The sequence below is a fragment of the Sturnira hondurensis genome, unplaced genomic scaffold (genome assembly GCF_014824575.4).
Source record: "Sturnira hondurensis isolate 20B ecotype Veracruz unplaced genomic scaffold, ASM1482457v3 Scaffold0009719, whole genome shotgun sequence".
Taxonomy (NCBI): Eukaryota; Metazoa; Chordata; class Mammalia; order Chiroptera; family Phyllostomidae; genus Sturnira; species Sturnira hondurensis.
This window is the reverse complement of record NW_028082350.1, coordinates 1,887,886-1,907,710: the sequence shown is the minus strand read 5'-3', so window position 1 is coordinate 1,907,710 and position 19,825 is coordinate 1,887,886. Positions and strand designations below refer to the sequence as shown.

Sequence of the window (19,825 nt, the reverse complement as noted above, 5' to 3'; positions counted from 1 at the left end):
ACCCAGGAAACACCTGGGTGTTTCCAGCACACCTTATAGACAGCTACAAACCATGTCATAGCACCACTGCTCTGCCTCTGTGCAGCTGATACACTACAGAGGTTAGAGGTTGGCAGTATAAGTGGTCACAGCCAATCCTTGCTGCTGACTGGCCTGAGTAAATCCATCCCATTGATCTGCCATCAGCAACCAAGGCTCAACTATCAGGAGGTACTCCAACCCACACAGAGGGGGTACCTCGAGTACCCAGTTTGGATGATAGTAGAGGCTATGCTACTGGACTGGACCCTTTAGGACACCTACTACATCAGGCCACACTATGAAGACATGGAATCAAAGCAGCTCTACCTTTGAAACAAACACAGGAAGGCTGCCAAAATGAGGAGACAAACATGGCTCAAATAAAAGAGCAGATCAAAACTCTAAAAAAGGAGTAAACAAAATGTAGATAAACAATTCATCATATGCAGAGTTCAAACAAAACACTGGTTATAAGGATGCTTAAGGAACTTAGTGAGGACCTCAGCAGTATAAAAGAGATCCAGTCAGAAGCGAAGGATACACTAACTAAAATAAAGAATAATTTACAGGGAAACAACCATAGTTGATGAAGCCAAGAATCAAATCAATCTTATGGAACATAAGGAAGCAGAAAACAACCAATTAGAACAAGAAGAAGAAAAAAGAATGCAAAAAAAATGAGGATGGTATAAGCATCCTCTGGGACAACCTCAACCATTCTAACATTCACATCATAGGGATGCCATAGGAGAAGACAAAGAGCAAGAAATTGGAAATCTATTTGAAAAAATAATGAAAGATAACTTCCCTAAATTGGTGAAGGGAATATACATGCAAATCCAGGAAGCACAGAGAATCCCAAACAAGATGGATGCAAAGAGGCCCACTCCAAGATACATCTTAATTGAAATGCCAAAGGTTAAACAGAGAATCTTAAAAGCAGCAAGAGAAAAGAAGTTAGGGGAGTTCCCTACCTCCAGGGGAGTTCCCATAAGACTGTCAGCTGAGAACAAAAGAAACGTTGCAGGGGAGAAGGGATTGGCCATAAATATTCAAAGTCATGAAAAGCAGGGACCCATAGCCGAGGTTGCTCTATCCAGCAATGCTATCATTTAGAATTGAAGGGCAGATAAAGAGTTTCCCAGATAAGAAAAAAACTAGAAGGAGTTCATCATCACCAAATCATTACTTTATGAGATGTTAAAGAGACTTATATAAGGAAAAGAAGAAGGTGAAAACTATGAACAATAAAATGGCTAAAAATACAAATCTGTCAACTATTGAATCCAAAAAACAAAGCAAACACAAGATACAGAATCATGAGTACAGAGAGTGTTTTGATAGTTGCCAGATGGGAGGGGTGTGTGGGAGAGTGAGTGAGGAAGTAAGGGGATTAAGAAGTACAAATAGGTATTATAGAATAGCCATGGGGATGTAAAGTACAGTGCAGGAAATGGAGTAGCCAAAGAGCTTACACATATGACTCATGAACATGAACAATGGTGGGGGGATTGTATGAGGGAGTAGGGGGTGCTGGGTGGAGAGGGAGCCAAAGGGGAAAAAGTCAGGACAAGTGTAATAGCATAATCAATAAAATATAGTAAAAAATAATGGCAAGGCATATAAATTGAAGTTTTATGTGGAAGAGTTAACTGCTTGCTGTTGTGATTGAAGTATATGAAGATCTTAACTAAAGTTTCTCTGACAGCTTACGTAGTATACAGTTCTGAAAATGCCCACCATTAGCAACTAGTTCACTTCAAATGGCGTGACTTGTTGTTAAAATGCAAGAAAGATACAGTGCATGTGCTCTGCTCTTTTAATTGTGAATTAATTTGCAATATTGTTTTCCCAAAACACCTCTCCAAAAGGTGTGCCTTGAGGGAAAATTGGGTTAACCGATAGGTATTAATAAAGAGGATAGGGAGGTGGGTTGCAAGTAAAGAGTAAATCCAAGAAATAAAGTATGGGTTTCTGAGTAGCCAGATGCATAATTAGGGTAGCCATCTGTTCTTACTTCCATTAAGCCATTATGAAATTATATTATATTTGTGCACCCACCTAAGTTGTAATCTTTTCTATGTCAGAGAATGCCTACTTAATCTTGTTATGAATAGCACTTACTATAGTTTCTTACAAATAGTTAAGGTTCAGTAAATATTTATTGAATGGAAAGGGAAAAGTGGGGAATCTAGGAGATCAGGGTTATTACAAAGAAGAAAGAGAGTCTGAAAAAACAGTATCAGGTCCTTTTTTTATTTTGCCTTGACCAACTTTGCTTTCTGCCAAAAATAGCCCTCTGATTTACTCCTGCCAGAATTTGAGAGCTACAGAAACTTTCTCTACACTCAAGTTAAACTCTGTAGCATAGTTGGAAATAGGAGGTAGATAGCAGATATAAATGACTAGTTTATTTAAAAATACTTTAATAAAATATGTTAATCTCCAAACTAATTGTCATTTAATATTTGATGTAGATAAGAGGTATAACTTGGAGACATCATTAAAATCCTAACTGAACTTGTGTGATTGAACTAGCAGTGCTTGGAAATACTGTTTAATAATCTTATTTAACATTTCCTTTATTGTAGCATATTTTTTTCTACCCTTAAGTTTATCAGCAGTATAATGTAAAAATCAGGAAGAAGGGAAAGAAAAAGGGAAAAAACTTTAAAATTTTTAGATGGTACAAAGAAATGAAGTGAGAGAGATGAAAAATTTAAAAGTAAGTACAAGGAGAAAGAAGTTGAAAGTTCTGTGTCGTAAAATTTTACTCAAGTTTGGATTTGCTTTGTGAGAAGAATTTCCAGCGATCAGGTGAAAGGTCTTTTTTTCTTCCATTTCTCTATTATCTGTCTAATGGCATTAAAGTAAATACCTAGGAAACTTTACCTATTATAAACAACTAGATGGTTTAAATTTTTCTTTTCAGTAGTGGAAACAAACCTGTTGAAAACTGATACAGATTAAAATTTCTAGAAAATACGTTTTCTTCCTTGTTATATTGACCTCTCCAAAGGATAAGTTTAACTGTAAAATTTGTTTAAGATTTGTATTTTTAATCTAGGATTATGTTCATTTAAAAAATAATACCATTAAGGTGAAGGCAAGGATCTTCAGTAGTTTTCAAGCAACCTTGTTGTCTACCATTTGGGCTCTCTGCAGAATTCAGGTCTCTACTGTCATAAGAACTTGGAGGTTGAACATGTTCATAAGTTCAGTCTTTGCTTGGCCAGCAAGGAAACTAAACTCTCTATTGTTTCTTCAAACTAAAAGTCACCAGAGGTCATCTGCCTTGAAAACATATACATTATGCCCTGAAAAGAGTGTGGTGGGCTATATTTATATATCCAGCATTACCATGGTTTAAAGTGCCTAAAAATATGCTTTGCCTATAATCTTTGTGTGAGCAAGGCTGGACCACTCCATTATATGGAAGTATTCTGTGATCATCTCATTCTTGCTTTTTCCCTTTCTCCTTCTTCTCCCTCTCTTTGAGGAAGCAGGGTATACAGATTTCACTAGAATATAGCTATTTGGAACTATTTGACACTAACTCTCACAAACAAGTTTCTATGTAGTGTAGTAAGCCCTGGGGTTTGTGCTTCCTATCTTTTTTCAATTTTATACAGGAATAAAGGAAAGGCAAAAAACAAGAGGGTCTTTCATTTACCACCATGCTCTTCTTCCCTTTGTTCAGAGTGAAGATTCTTTGTATTCTTTTCACACAGAACACACCCACTTACCCCCCCTCTATTTTAAAGGGTATAATATTTCCTGAACTGATGGACACATTTATAATATAATTTCAAAGAGATTTTGTTTATCGTTTTCATGGAAGATTTTTCTAAATTTTTGGCAAGAGATATTTGGCTTAATTGGTCACATTTATCTGTCTTCATTTCAAGGATCTACATGGTACTGAAATTTCTGTTTAAGGAATTTGAAGAATGTTCAATTATATACAGCCCATGAAACATACTTACTTATTCCACTTCTTTTGTGTCAGCTATTTCTTTCCAAATGTTAAACAGTTGATAAAAACTCTGTGTGTATGGTTGTGTGTGTGTGTGTGTGTGTGAGTGTGTGTGTTTTAATAGAGGAGAGGCAGAGACAGAGGGAAAGTGGGCAGTCATTGCATTCAAGCCAGTAGGCCCATTCTAGGGTGAGCGATTTTATTCTGAAGAATTTTTAAATTCTCCACTTTTAAAATAATACAGTTTGAAAGGTTTGATACAATGTAGTGGAAATGGATTTGAATAGAAATTTCTACCTTTTTGGTTTACTTTTTGTTGTAATCAATTTAGTATTGAATTAATAGCTGTATAAATTCTGTATAACTTCATATATTTTATGAATCAAAAAATAAACATTTCCCTTTGCTACCTCAAAAACTATATACTTGTGTGAAAGCCAAAGAGTTCATATCTTAGTAGATATTTTGTTGCTGTCACTAGTTCTAACTTAGAGTGATTGTTATTTTTAAATAGGTATTTGTAAAGAAATGAGATTTATTGCAACATTTCTTATGCCAAGTACTTAACACATTTTGTCTCACATAATATTTCACATACTCAAAAATTATCTTTGCATTAATATAATTAACCCCTGTTTTTAGAAGATGAAGTTGAGGCTTCAAGAGAGTAGGTAACAACTAAGGTGGTCCACAACCTAACTACAAATCTCCGTCCACTTTTCTCCATTTCCACTGCTGCTTTCTTTGTAGAGGTTACCAAGATCTCCATCCAGGGCCATTGATTTAACCTCCAAACTGATCTTCTCAGTGTTTACTTTATTGCCTCCAATCCATTCTATAAGAGAAGCTGGTTTATTCTTGAATTATGCCATGTTTCAACAGCTTCCTTTTTCTCTTAGAGAAAAATTTTGTAAGATTTGTCTCAACATTCTGCTTTTAAAATTCTTTCTTTAGTTTTTTATTTATTTTGGTGTGACATTGGTTAATAAGGTCATATACGTTTCAACAGTTCTGTGGTGTATGATCTGTATATTGCCATGTGTGCCCACCCAAAGTACAGTCAAGTCATCTGTCACCATATATTTGTCCTCACTCACCCTTGACTACCTTCCCCCTTCCCACTGGTAATCACCATGCTGTTGTCTGTGTCTATGAGGAGGGGAGGAGGGGTATTAAAACATAGGTAAATGGCCAGAGCTCACCATTTTGTTTTTTCTTTTCTTGCAGGAAAGTAGAAAAGGGAAGACACAACCAGTATAATTTCTCAGAGATAATTATTTTAGTAATAAATAAGCACTTAAAAGGAAGTAAAGCAAAAATAAATAGCATAGACTCTTCTGAGGAAAGAGGAGGCTGGAGGGAAGAGGTAGTCTCAAAGATAGTCCCTCATTGCTGGTTCTAGACTGCTATAGATGGAATGTCTGTCTCTCCCCAAATTGCATATCATGAAATCACAACCCCCAATATGATGGTATTAGATATGATGGGGCCTTTGAAAGTAACTAGACCATCAAAGGGGCGCCTTCATGTATGGGATCAGCACCCTTATAAAATGAGGTGAAAGATCTAGTTTGCTCTTCCTTCCATGTGAGGATCAGGTGAGGAGTCAGCTGCTTGCAAACTGGGAGAGAGTTCCCATTAGAATCTAACCATACTGGCCCCATGTTCTTAGACTTCCAGGCTCTAGAAACATGAGAAATAAAATTTTGTTGGTAAGCCATTCCATGCATGATATTTTTTATAGCAACCCCCACTGCTAACACATAAAATCTAATATTATAATAGGAAAACTCAGTGATTTTTACCTGATTTGTCCTCACTGCCTGGAAAAGGCCGAGAAAACATGGTATGGAAAACAGGTGAGCAGGAGAATATTAAGTACCTGGGCTGATTGGCACTGTTAAAGTAAAACTTTAGTCCTCAAACAAAAGCACAGAATGTTAGTTGCTAAATTGGGATTCAGGTACAGTGGGAAGAACATTAAGAAGTGTTTACCTTTACAATTTTCAAGCAGAGTAAGGGCTATTTAGTGATTTATACATTTCATATTAAATGAGAAAACTTTGGAAAAATAGTACAGAAAGAGTGTGTAGCACGAGAAAACATTCTGTGAATATTCTAGAAGAAAATCTAACCTAAGATGCAAAAATAAAAAATAAAAAATTAAAAGTAACACAATGAAATGATCAAAGGATATGAAATGATCAAAGGATATGATTAATTGAAAATATATGTAAATGTCCAATCTTATATACACACACCATTTTCCATGATGAAATTGATAAAACTTCTTAGAATAGGGTAGTATTCAGGATTGGCGGCCATACAAGAAACATATCACACATGGCTGGTGGGAGAGTAAATAGCGTAAATTTTTTGGAGGGCAATTTAGAAATAATCCCCCAAATTTTTAATGTAAGGTGAATTCCACTGACAGAAATTTATGTTACATGTATACTTTGTTTAGATTCTGCCTTCCTGATACTCCCTGTACTTTTATGCTCTGATTTATCTCCTATCAAAAAAATGTTTGCCATCACATAGATTGGGGGAAACAGAAATTAGTTACTTCTAATACCAAAAAATACAAAAATTACAGAAATAAATCTAGATCTTAATCCATGTTCTTTTATTAACTTGTTTTTATATGAGGTATTTTCTTCCCCTCTCATCATACATAAGGTTAATATTTGAGATTTTTAGACTGTTCAAGTGTACTTCCACCTCTCAGATGTCCCATATCACTTCCAACGAAGTATCCTTTGTGTTTTACCTAATCAGTATTGGGAATATTTTATCGATTATTTTTTTAAATATTGGGGTGGGGTACTGATGATAAATTTCCCCTAACAGAGACATAAATTCTTTCTTGTTTCTGGCCTTAACTCCAGCACACAGACACACAGGGCAACTCCAGGGGAGTAAAGGAAAGGGCTTGAAATCAAGGTTCTTTCAACCATCTTGGTGAATGATGATGCCATTCAAAGAGATGGGAAGGACAGGAAAAATAACACCTTTTAGAGTGAGGATAAAATCTACAGTTAGAGATGTTAAGTGTGAAATGTCTGTGTCAGCTTAAGATATTCAGTGGGCAGCTGTGTGTATAAGTCTGAAGAGAGATGGAGGAACTGAGGCATATGCTGGAGCTGCAGAACCGAGTCTTCAAAATAAAGATGGAGGTTGATTCACAAAAGATGTGAATATAATTATTCAAGAGGAAGTAGGATGTGAGAGCAAGAGATGGAGGGAGAAGGAGGAGGAAGAGGGAGAAAGGCAACAGAGAGGAGAAAAGGGGGAGGGAGGGAGAAGAAGAAACATAGGGGCGGGAAGAAAAAAAAGAAGCCTGAAAAGGAAACTTAAGAGAGGTCGGAGTCAGGACAAACCCAAAATTTGTCATGAAATCAATGGGAAAACGGGTTTTCAAAAGGTAGGAATTGCCAAAAATATTAAAAATATCTGAGAAAGTAAGCTCAAAACTGAATATATTTTATGGGGTTCAATAATTTTTTAAGTTGTGATCTTCATGGAAATGATTTAAATTACATTTTAAGGACAAAAGTAAGTTTTCAGTGGGCTGTAGAGGAGATGAGAGGTGAAGAAGTAGAAATTCTTTCCAGAAATTTTCAATAGGAGTAAGAGAGAAGAAAGTTGTAACAGAGCAAATCTTCAAAACAATTTTTTTCTTTTTTTTGTTGTTTGCATATTTTTGTATATTTTTGATGGAATAACAAATACTTGCAACAACTGTATATGCTAAGAAGAAAGAGCTGATAAAGAAGAATAGGTTGAGTATATACCTGAGGAAAAGGGGTGAGTAATAACACATTGCAAGTATAAGTATTTACTATACAGCTAATTGTGAGATAGCTAAGTCCTGTGGGGTGAAAGTGTAGCATTCATAACACGCACACATAGTATACTTTATTTAAAATAGTCTACAATTTTCTTCCTTTCTCTTTCTTTTCCTTTCCTCTTCTTTTTGACTTCACACATTCCAAACTTACTAAAAGATAACAAATATACAAAGTGTTAAAGAACAAAATATGCATTACCAAGTACATAAATTTCAAAGTACATCTCAGTAATGTGAAAACATTAAAGTGAAGAAAGTATTTATTTATTTAGTCACTTAGTGATCCAGCAAATCTGTATGAGAACAGAAATATACTGTTATTTATTAGTCCAGAGTGCCTACAGTGCTGGACTAACAACAGTATATTTCTGTTCTCATACAGATTTCAGGGCACTGGGGAAGGAGGAAAGGATAGAAAAAACCCAAAATATTTAATTTCAGAATGAGAAAGTCATGTGACAATAACTAATAAAGATCCGGGTAAAGGGGTAGATGGTAATTGTTTTAAGAGGTGGTATTGTATTTGAGATTTCAAGGATGGGAAGCATCTGGTGATGCAGAAAGCCAGTGCAGGAAGCAGCGGGTCCGATGCTCCAGAGATGAAAGGAAAGCATTTGATGTTCAGTCTGTAACAGTTTAGATCCAGCAATTAGGGACTGTCTTTGTGCCTGTTATGTGACTCTTCCCTCCAGCCTCCTCTTTCCTCAGAAGAGTTTCCTGTTTTTCTTTACTTGCTTTTAACTGTCTATTTATTACTAAAAATAATTATCTTTGGGGAATTATTCTGGTTTTGTCTTCCCTTTTCTATTTTCCTTGCAGTAAAGAGAAAACAAAATGGTGAGCATTGACCATTTACCTACCCACTTTTCTCCTTACCTTCCTTTCTCTTTCTCTCCCTCCCTTCTACCCTCCATACGTCCCTCCCTCCCTCCCTCCCTCCCTNCTCCAGCCTCCTCTTTCCTCAGAAGAGTTTCCTGTTTTTCTTTACTTGCTTTTAACTGTCTATTTATTACTAAAAATAATTATCTTTGGGGAATTATTCTGGTTTTGTCTTCCCTTTTCTATTTTCCTTGCAGTAAAGAGAAAACAAAATGGTGAGCATTGACCATTTACCTACCTACTTTTCTCCTTACCTTCCTTTCTCTTTCTCTCCCTCCCTTCTACCCTCCATATGTCCCTCCCTCCCTCCCTCCCTCCCTTCCTTCCTTCCTTCCCCCAGCTCCTATCATCTTAAGGTTGTCCCAGTTCTCGGTAAGTATTTCTCCAAATTGAGAGCTGTTATTGAAGGTTTTTTTTCAGGGTTTTGTCCACTCAGTTAAGAAAAACAAACACTTTTTGGTGAGAGAATATTGCCAATTAGGAGTTAGTTACGTCATTGGTCTCTCTCCCCTTGGCTGCTGTTTTACAAAAATTATGGAAGTAAGTAATTATGGAACTTCCCTTCCTTTCATTAATTAGTGCTAGCAACTTTTTGTGCAGGGGGATGATGTGTGAGAAAAGTTCTGTTAAAAGCCTCCAAATGTGTTTTTTTATTTTGAAGATAATAAATACATAATGTAAGTCTGCATATTCTCCTTTTAAAAATTATTATGGAAAATCTCAAATTTTACACAAAAGACGAGAGAGTGATATAATAAATCCATATGTGCCCATCACATAGCTTTAATCATTATCAATAAATGGCCAATAAACCACATCCACACTCAGTTATTTTGAAGCAAATCCAAAATATAAAATTTCATTTGTAAAAGTGTCAGTATTTCAGAGAAATTTTTAAACAACTTTTTTGGTAAAAAAAAGGTTTCTAGAGAAATTCTTTTTGTCAGCTTTCTTTAAGTTAGATTACCATTCAGTTACCATATCTGTAGCCTATTTTGTGACTTTCTGTAATCTGAATACCCAGAAAGGTAGAGGACCATAGAGCATTTGTAGTTTCGAACTTCTTGCCTCATTTAGGCCCTGGTGTATTGTATTTTTGTCATTAAAGTATGTGTGCAAATTAAATCAATCAAATATTTTTAGAGGTTTTAGTGTGAGTCACACAGTTTCTTAGGTATTGCAGATACTTCAGTGAACCGAAAAAGTGTTCTCCTAGAGCTTACAGTTCAGTGTTTAACTTTGAGAGGTGACTCTAAAGTTCAGGCTGTTTATCGGAGAGTGTATCTCAGTGTCTTTATGTTTTTTGTTTCCCTGTTTATTTTGTGTTTCATTTCGGGATTAAAACATTTCTTAGTAAAATATTGGCTTAAGAATATTATCAAGGAGTCCGGTGAAATAGCAAAATAAAACCACTCTTTATTTTGTGGCTTCACTTATAAACTTATAAAGTTGCTGTCACTTAATAAGAGCCTGAGGAAACAATTTCAGTGAAAATCTTATTGGCTGTTTTAATGATATCACATCTTGTTCTATATTCTATGAGGAACATAACATAAACTTCTCTCCACATAAGTGGGGGGAAGTTTGACTGGAACCGTATTTGTTTACATGCTGTATGATGAGTCTCAAATGCCCTATACACTATTGTAGGTAGAAATCATTGCTTGTTTTTGAATGTATGTTTGACTAGAACATGACTAATTACACAAAAGAGTTATATGCAAGGAACATAATACACGGCATTCTGGATGTGCTAATTATGATATGCAGTATGAAGTAAAAATAAGGTATGGGCCCTGGCTGGTGTAGCTCAGTGGATTGAGCACAGGCCTGTGAACCAAAGGATCACGGTTCGATTCCCAGTCACGGCATATGCCTGGGTTGCAGGCTAGTTCCAGGCAGGGGACACAAGAGAGGCAACTATACATTGATGTCTCTCTCCCTTTTTTCTTCCCCCTCTAAAAATAAATAAATAAAATCTTTAAAAAAATAAGGTATGGTTTGTGCACAAATAAAGAAACACACCATTTCATTACTGTATGATAGGGTAGATAATGTTATTTTGGACTGAATTGCTATTAAGTATGTTTAAGAAAACTTTATGGTATAAATTAATAGTTTAAGATGGCAATCTTCATTGCAGTAGGCCAAGAAAAAGATGACAAACCGTTACAGAGAAATGTAAATAGAACTGCTTCTTGAGGAAGTATGTTGTCACTAATGCTTTCTCAGGATTTCTTTTATCAAGGATTTTAAAATCTTCCATTGTGTACTGTTGCATGTGTGTTATTGCCTTATTATAATTTTCAATAAATATATATTGAGAAAATATGTTATAGGCATTGTGCTGGAATTTGGAGGTACTGTGATGATTAAATTAAGCATGGCTCATGGATCTTCCAGACTGATTGATACACACACACACACACACACATAATTATATTAAATAATCACACAAATATATGAATAGTTACTTTCAGATAATGGTACTAGATTGTAGTTAGTTTGTACTGGCAAGAAATACCTAGTATGTAGAGATTTATATTTTAATGACTTTAAAAATTTAAACCTGTTTATGCCTGAATTTTTTTTCTCTTTGTCTTACAGTTTCAATTACAAATGGAAGCATTGCTGATTTCTATACATGAAAGGTACTGAGACTTCTTACTTTGTAGGAAGTTGTTATATTTTCCATTACTGTAATATATTATAAGATGCCTCAGTTTCTTGGAATGTATTCCACCAGTGGAAAATGGTGAATAGTGAGTTAAAAGTATGAGATCATTGGGTTAATTATGTTCTGTCAGAGTATCATTACTATCCTTTAAGTAATAAAAAGTTTTTAAGGTAGAAAATTTTTAACAAGTTAAAATTAACCAGGGACTATAAGGGAAAGTGATTTCAGCAGGAAGGTGATTTCAGCAGGATAATTTATGTTCTCAAAGTTTCAAACAAACAAAGCAAAGAAAGGTGTATATATGGCATCTTTTTTGAAGATGATTCTTTCCATCCTTTGTTGTTTGATCTCCGCATGAGCAGAAACACAGAAAGTGGTAACGGGGCCAAGGGTGCTGGATGTCTTGGCACTCGTTAACTATGGCAATTAGCACCATTTAGATTGATATATTTCCAAGATGAAAGGAAACTTGGACCAGACAAACAAAATGTGATGGTAGCATTTGTGAAGGTGGAATGACATTGACCAACAAGAACCAGAAAAGAAACAGCCTGTCTTAAAAGACTTGGAATATTTGAAAAATTGATTATATGATAAGTATAACTACAATTCTCCAAGGACTTATTAATGCTTCAATAGCATTAAAGTATGATGGAAAGACACCAGGGCAGTGTGCTTTAAGAGTCTGCTGGCTTGAACCCTGATATATAATGTTCTTATAATACTTTATGGGTGACTGAAGTAAATTTGTGATGAATATTTTCCAGTTATTGGCTCTTCATATCAAATCTGCTCTTAAAGATCATTTGTTTTGAGAATATTTCGAAGTTAATTGATCTAGTTTAGAAATTGCTTGACAATTTTACTATAGTGTTAACTTTTCTCCCCTCCAGATTGTGTAATTTTTGTCCTTTGAGCTGATGTCAAATTATAGTTGTTTGGACTTAAGCAGTTTGCCCACTTATACTTCACCTGTCCTACCTAACCATTTTGTAAGTACTGGCACAAAGAAAGAAAAATCTAATTTTTTTCAATGGTTTTGTTTCCTTTATTTATTTTAGATAGCAATTTAAATCTGTTTTTCTTTTTGACAGGAAAAAAACAATTAGTATGGATTAATTTTGAATCTAAATCTGTTTGTTGATGAATCATTAATGATTTTATTCAGTGGTTGTATTTGAGATAAAAAAGAATTATAATACAGTAAAATAATGGCTGTATTTTAAAGAAAATAAAGGCTGAGAATTTCATGCTGCTTACTAAGTGAATTATGTAATGTGGACTGACCTGAGGCATTTAGTGCATGTCCTAAATGTTTTTTAGTTTTTCAAGCAGCAAATATTCATGCTATACATACAATAAAAATAAGTTACAGATTTAATAAAAATCAGAATTGTCTCAGTGTTAATATTAGACCACTGAAAATTTAGAAGGTATTTGAAGCTTATTTATTCTTTTAGTCTTCATGTGCCTAGAAACAGTTGTTTCATATAAAAGTTGTATTACAAAATTAATGGACTGAGGGTGGAAAGGGAATTTGAAGGAATGTGAAATAGAGTCTGGATACTGAATACAGGTGGAAGATGTTTGAGGAATATTTATGGACAAAGTGCAGTTTCTTTCTACTAAGGTCTAGGTATTCGAAAGCAGCAGGAAGAGTCAATGTGGTAATATAAAGTTGGAAAAATATTCTGGTCAAAGAGAAAGCTATGAGGACATGACAGTGAAGAAGTAAAAGGAAAAACTGAGCAAATAAAAAATGCAGACAGGAGTTAGGAATAATTAGAGAAGAAATAAAGTGCCTCAACAAAAATGGGGACAACAAAAATTCAGTGGATTACAATACAGAGCATGTCAAATGACAGAACAGGAATTTTAAATTGTATGTGCAAGAAGAGGATAACATGACTGGAACTGAAGTATTTTTTTCCTGTGAGAGTTGCAGGACAAGACATTCCTAAGCAACACAACTCTCATCTAGGATTAGGTGCACTGCCTCAAATGTATTTTGAAGTAAAAAAGCTGAAAGCCAAATGCCTTCAGCCACTTGAAGTACCCAAAGGCTTGTGTAATACATTGCTTTTAGTGTTTTATGGCTTATTCAAAAAATATAAATTATATTTTAAAATTGATATGTGGGTGAGCATGGTTGCTGTGCTGTACTTACGGATTACTAAAAGTAATACCAATAGTAGCCAATCAACCAACAGTCAGTTCAGTCCCATTATTTAAACAAACAAAAAAACCCACTTAAAATGTTCTGTTAGATACCATGAAAGTGGTTTCAATGACAAGGTTTCAGATCTTTGCAAATGATAATGAATTTAGAGACCTATAATGACAAATTACATTCTTAAGTCTAGACAGATTTAGATAAATAATGACCTGCTTGTTTATGGCAGCCAGTAAAGGATAATCTTGAAAGTAGTTCAACAAATATGTATTTTCTGTTTTTTAAATAAATAATTTTCTGTTTTGAGAGTGATAAAGATGCAATCTAGAGACTTCATTATATTACACTCCTTATATTCCCTCCTCTGTTTTATACATAAGTCTGCTTTTCCTTTTCACCTTTATTCATCTCCTTTAAATAAATATTCTATAAAATATATATTCTCTTTCTATATGTATATGAATATGTGTGTACACACATGTATGCATGCATATTCTCTCCATTTATGCTCATAGAATTAGTCTTTTAAAACATTTCTTGAAATAATTGTTTTGGGTGGTTTGATCTTACATCAGTTTTTTAAAAATATATTTTATTGATTATACTATTATAGTTGTCCCATTTCCCCCCCTTTTATTCCCCTCTGCCCTGCCTACCCCCTCCCACCTGCATTCCCCGTCCCTTTATTTCATGTCCATGGGTTGTACATATAAGTTCTTTGGCTTCTACCTTTCCTATACTATTCTTAACCATTCCCTGTCTATTTTCTATCCACTATTTATGCCACTTATTCTCTGTACCTTTTCCTCTTCTCTCCCCTTTTCACTCTCCAACTGATAACCCTCCATGTGATCTCCATTTCTGTGATTCTGTTCTTGTTCTAGTTGTTTGCTTACTGTTTTTAAATTTATTTTTATTTTTAATATGTTTTATTGATTATGCCATTATAGTTGTCCCATTTCCCCCCTTCATTCCCCTCTACCCTGCACACCCACTCCCCCATCCCCCCTTTAGTTCATGTCCATGTGTCACAAGTTCTTTAGATTCTATATTTTCCATACTATTCTTGTCCTTCCCCCTGTCTATTTTCTACCTACCACCTATGCTACTTATTCTCTGTACCTTCTCCCCCCTTCTCCTCTTCCCACTCCCCTGTTGCTAACCCTCCATGTGATTTTCATTTTTATGGTTCTGCTCCTGATCTAGCTGTCCGCTTAGTTTGCTTTTGTTTTAGGAGTGGTTGTTAATAACTGAGTTTGCTGTCCTTTCACTGTTTGTGTTTTTTACCTTCTTTTTCTTAGATAAGCCCCTTTAACATTTCATATAATAAGGGCTTGGTGATGATGAACTCCTTGAATTTGTCCTTATCTGAGAAGCACATATCTGTCCTTCCATTCTAAATGAAAGCTTTGCTGGATAGAGCAGTCTTGGCTGTAGGTCTTTGGATTTCATGACTTGGAATACTTCTTTCCAGCCCCTTCTTGCCTGTAAGGTCTCTTTTGAGAAATCCGCTGACAGTCTGATGGGAAATTTTTTGTAGGTGACTCTCCCCTTATCTCTCACTGCCCCTAGGATTCCTTCCTTCATTTTAATCTTGGCTAATGTAATTATGGTGTGCCTTGGTGTGTTCCTTCTTGGGTCCAACTTCTTTGGGACCCTCTGAGCTTCTTGGACTTCCTGAAAGTCTATTTCCTTTGCCAGATTGGGGAAGTTCTGCTTTATTATTTGTTCAAATAACTTTTCTACTTTTTGCTCTTCCTCTTCCCCTTCTGGTACCCCTAAAATTCTGATGTTGGAATGTTTAAAGTTGTTCTGGAGGTTCCTAAGCCTCTCCTCATTTTTGTGGAATCTTCTTTCTTCATTCTTTTCTGTTTGGTTGTTTCTCTCTTCCTTCTGGTCCACTCCATTGATTTGAGTCCCAGTTTCCTTTCCATCACTATTGGTTCCCTGTACATTTCCCTTCATTTCACTTAGTGTAGCCTTCATTTTTCATCTAATTTGCAACCAAAATCAAGCAATTCTGTGAGCATCCTGATTATCAGTGCTTTGAACTGTGCATCTGATAGGTTGGCTATCTCTTGGTTGCTCAGATATATTGGCTCTGAGCCTGTGATCTGTTCTTCTGTTTGAGCCATTTTGTGGGGGGGAGTTGATTGTGCCTGTTACATAGTGAGGAGCCTTATGTGTTTTCCAGGGCTGGATAACCCCTGTAGCTGGGTTGTGATGCTGTGTTTGGGGGCAGGGTCAGAAAGGGAACAATGATGCTTGCACCGCTCTCTCTTGTATTTCAGTCCCTTCTACTTATCACAAGAAAATTGGGCCCTTCTGGTGCTGGTTTTCAGGTGGGTGGGCTTGTGTACATTCTAGGACCCTGTGGGTCTCTCCAATGAACTCTCCTGTGAGGTGGGAGTTTCTTCCGGCTCCTCAACCCTCATAAGTGTTTTCAATCGGTGCTTTTAGGTTTTATTTCCCAGCGCTGTGGCCCTGGGTTGCAAGGTGTGTCTCTGCTCGTTTTTACCTGGTTTATCAGCGCACAAATGTGGGACTGTGGGCAGCCAGCCACCTTGCACACCTCACTGGGTCTGCTTGTTGCCCTCCAGGCACCCCGGGTCTTCCAGCTGTCCCCTGCGTGCCTGGGGTCTGACAACCGCCACCTGTGCACCTAGGTCACCAGCCACCACTTTTCCTGCCTGGACCCCTCTCCACTGGCCACCAACTCTGCCCCTCTCACAAGTCTGGCTGAATGGTTGTCGGACTTCCATTACAGTTCAATTTTCTGTCAGTTCTAGTGATTTTTTTTGTTTCTAAATTTTTGCTGTCCTTAATTTTGGTTGTGCGAGGAGGCACAGTGTGTCTACCTATGTCTCCATCTTGGTTGGAAGTCTCTATAATTGAGAGTGTTTTTTAAGGTGAGTTTTAAACTGTTCTTTTCCTGGATAATTGCTTGCATGAGTACATGGAACTTGATGTTTGAATTTTAGGTATAATCATCCTGATTTCTTATGGAAAAGTCCTATGAAGTTTAGCAGCAAAAACAAAAGCAACCTTAACTACTTAAAAATCATTATCATTTGGGGGCGGAAATGGGAGGGAGGTGGGGAGCACTTGGCAGGGGCAGGGCTGGGAATACAAGGCAGAAAACTGTACTTGAACAAGAATTAAATAAAAAAAACATTATCATTTTTAAAAACCTTACTGTAATGATAGTGACAGTATATTTTTCATATATATGTATATATTATATATATGGCACATATGTGTAAACACAAAGAAAGTTTTTTAGAAAACTGTACCTTAAAGAACAAAATAAATGAACAAATAAAATTGAAATAGTCATAGACAGAGAGTGGACTGGTGGTTGCCTGAGGGGAGGGAGGTTGAGGCTCTGGGTGGAAAAGGTGAAGTAGTTAAGAAGTAGGTATTGGTAGTTAAAGGATAGTCATGGGGATGTAAAGTGCAGCACAGGGAATATAGTTGATGATAGTTTAGTGACTGTGTAGGGTGGCAGGAGTGTGCTGGAAATATAAGGGGGACATTTTGCAAAGTGTGTGATTGTTTAAACACTGCTGTATGCTTGAAACCAATGCAAAATAATATTGAATATAAACTGTAATTGAAAAATAAAATTTAAAGTTTTTAAAAAACACTGCACTTAATACACATTAAAGTATTAATAAATAAAGTTTATGGGTAATGAAGCTATTCTTTACAGTGGTATCCTATATTGTGAAAATTTGTTCAAAAATTTCATTATACTAAATGCACTTGAGTCACTGTCCAAACACGGATTCTTATAAAATAAACATGTACGTATAACATATATGCAATAAACATATTGCATAAACATATATGCAAACTGAGTTGTGTAAAAAGGATATTGACATTATCTTTGTTGTTCCGTCATTAAGAAGTTATATTTTTGTAATTCAAACACTCTAGTTTACTTGATACTCAAAAAATTCATCATTAACAGGTGCATTCTAACAGTGGAAATGTTTGTGTCTTTGTCAAATTAAATGTTACGTTAAAATATTTTATTCATTGTCTTGGAGAATTCTGTTTTCATAAAAAAATATCTGAGTAGGGACATTTTGAAAGTGGCTGGACTCACAGTTCCAAACATGCAATTTAGATGCTAGTCTGGTGATTTCAGTAATTCATTGCATTTTGAAACTTTTTATGAATAATAGCAGTATTTGGTTTTTAAGACAGTGTTCAAAATATTTCGAGTGAAATTAAGAGATGTTTGTCCCCCAAATTAGAATCTGTCCACATAATAACTAAAGCAATCTCCATTTTTAAAATCATAATTTATGAAAATTTAGGATTTGTGAAAGAGATAAATTAAGAAATGATGGGTTGCTCCATAGAAAAATTATGGTTTGTAAAATATTTTAAATGTACAGTTTCTTTATGAAATTTGATTTATAGTTACTTAACATATAAAAAGAATCAGCTCCATATTCTAAAACATATTTTTTAAACAAATGCAATTGGCTACTATGTAATTAGTTTTTTAAATGCATCCAAATGAGTATTGTTTTCTTCAAAGTAGTCACCTTGGGAAATATTTCTTCATTTAGGTAGTATGGCCATTGCTCTCAACATTGTACTGTATTGGAGATACCTTCAATATATAGCAATATATCCTTTTGAATGTTTTCATTGACAACTACCCTTTAATTTAATTTGATTTTTAGAAATAGTCAAGAGTAATTTACAGCCATATTCACTAAATAGAAAGTTTATTGCCATAGCAAAACCTGGCCTATTCTGACTTGTATAGTTCTCTAAACCCCTTTTCTTCATTTTCTAACCTCCAACTTTACAGCCTACTCCAATTTAGTGCCCTTTGGCCTATCCTTTTCATCTAAGCTACTCTAAGTCTTTGGCCTGTTTTAGATGATCAACAAGGGCATTTATTTTTAAGATAGCAAAATAAAACCATTTATCTTGTGTGGCTTTTTACAGTCTCTAAAGGCAGTTTTAAAAGAGATGTGTGTACTTTGAGAGTGGCAGAATCATTGTAATAAAGATATTACTTGCACTGTGATAAAGGGTATTTGGATCTTCAGCTTTTGGATATCTGATATGTTTCTTTAATTTAGCAAATCAGTACTTATTGAGCACATATATTATTCAAAACACTGTAGTAGGCACTGAGGCAAATGCAAAGAGGAAGAAATAATGAGCCTAACCCTGACTCATGGACAAGATAGGCAGGGGAGTATCTTTCAGTGACTCTGTAGCGAGGTAGATTTAAGTGTTCTTTGAAGTTATGAAACACTACATAAATACAGGAGAGGGAGAGATTCATTTTAACTGGGGCATGACAGGTAAATCAAACCTTAAAGGACATAGATTGAAACCTTGACAGGTAGAGAAAGAAAGGACATTCTAGGAAAGAGGAGGTGACTTGTTAAAGTGTAGTGCAGGGTTTATGTCTTCTAAAAAATGAACATTTTACTTTTAATCAAAGCTTTCACAGTAAAAACTGTTCAACTTTCAACTTTACCAACATTGTAGGGCTTGCATAGATTTAATTAGGTTTAATCTCATAGTCTTTATCTTGTGTCCCTTTGTGTGCATTCTAGTGATGTCTGTGTTTTTCTCTTGTGATGTCTTCTTCCTTTTTCTCTGTCTTCTTTTCTCACCTTCCCTATCTCTTCCATCTTTTCATAGTCTTCCTTCCATTTTGATTGTCCATAATGAGAAATTGAAGTATACCAGTTAAATTTATGTACGTTTATGTTCCCTGTTCTTCATTTTAGAGATAGGTGGGTTTAACACAAATCTAGTAAAAAAAATAAATTCAGTTTTAAGTATACTTTTCATAAAATTAAATTGGTCCACTTCAAACATAGAGTTTAATAAACATTTACAAAGACATATAGCTTTTTTAGTTTAATCAACTTGTCAATTAAATATTTTTATCTCTCCTCAAAGATCTCCACTATCCCTCTGCTGTCAATTCGTTCTAAAACCAGCTCCAGGAAACATGTAATCTTCACTCGAGATTGTAGATTGGTTTAGCCTGTCCTATAATTTTATATAAATGGTATTATACATTATGATTTTGCCCCTTGCTTCATTTGTTTAATATGGTTTTCAAGTTCATTTATCTTGTAGAATATAAAAAAAGTTTAGTTTTTAATTAATGGACTTTACTTTTTAAAGCAGCTTTAGGTTTACAAAGAAACACCATAAAAAACTGAGAATGTACAAAGTTCCCAGATTCCCAGTTAC

At 35.2% G+C, this 19,825-nt stretch overlaps 1 protein-coding gene across 6 annotated transcripts in view; it reads left to right on the top strand.

Annotated features, from left to right (window-relative positions):
* ZBTB20 (zinc finger and BTB domain containing 20) overlaps window positions 1–19,825 on the top strand; it is an 826,710-nt gene that overhangs the window by 125,037 nt on the left and 681,848 nt on the right. For all 6 annotated transcript variants that reach the window (XM_037057415.1, XM_037057412.1, XM_037057413.1 and 3 more), the window contains exon 2: window positions 11,337–11,380. The gene's annotated coding sequence lies outside the window, so the exon portion shown is untranslated. The remainder of the gene's footprint in view (window positions 1–11,336; window positions 11,381–19,825) is intronic.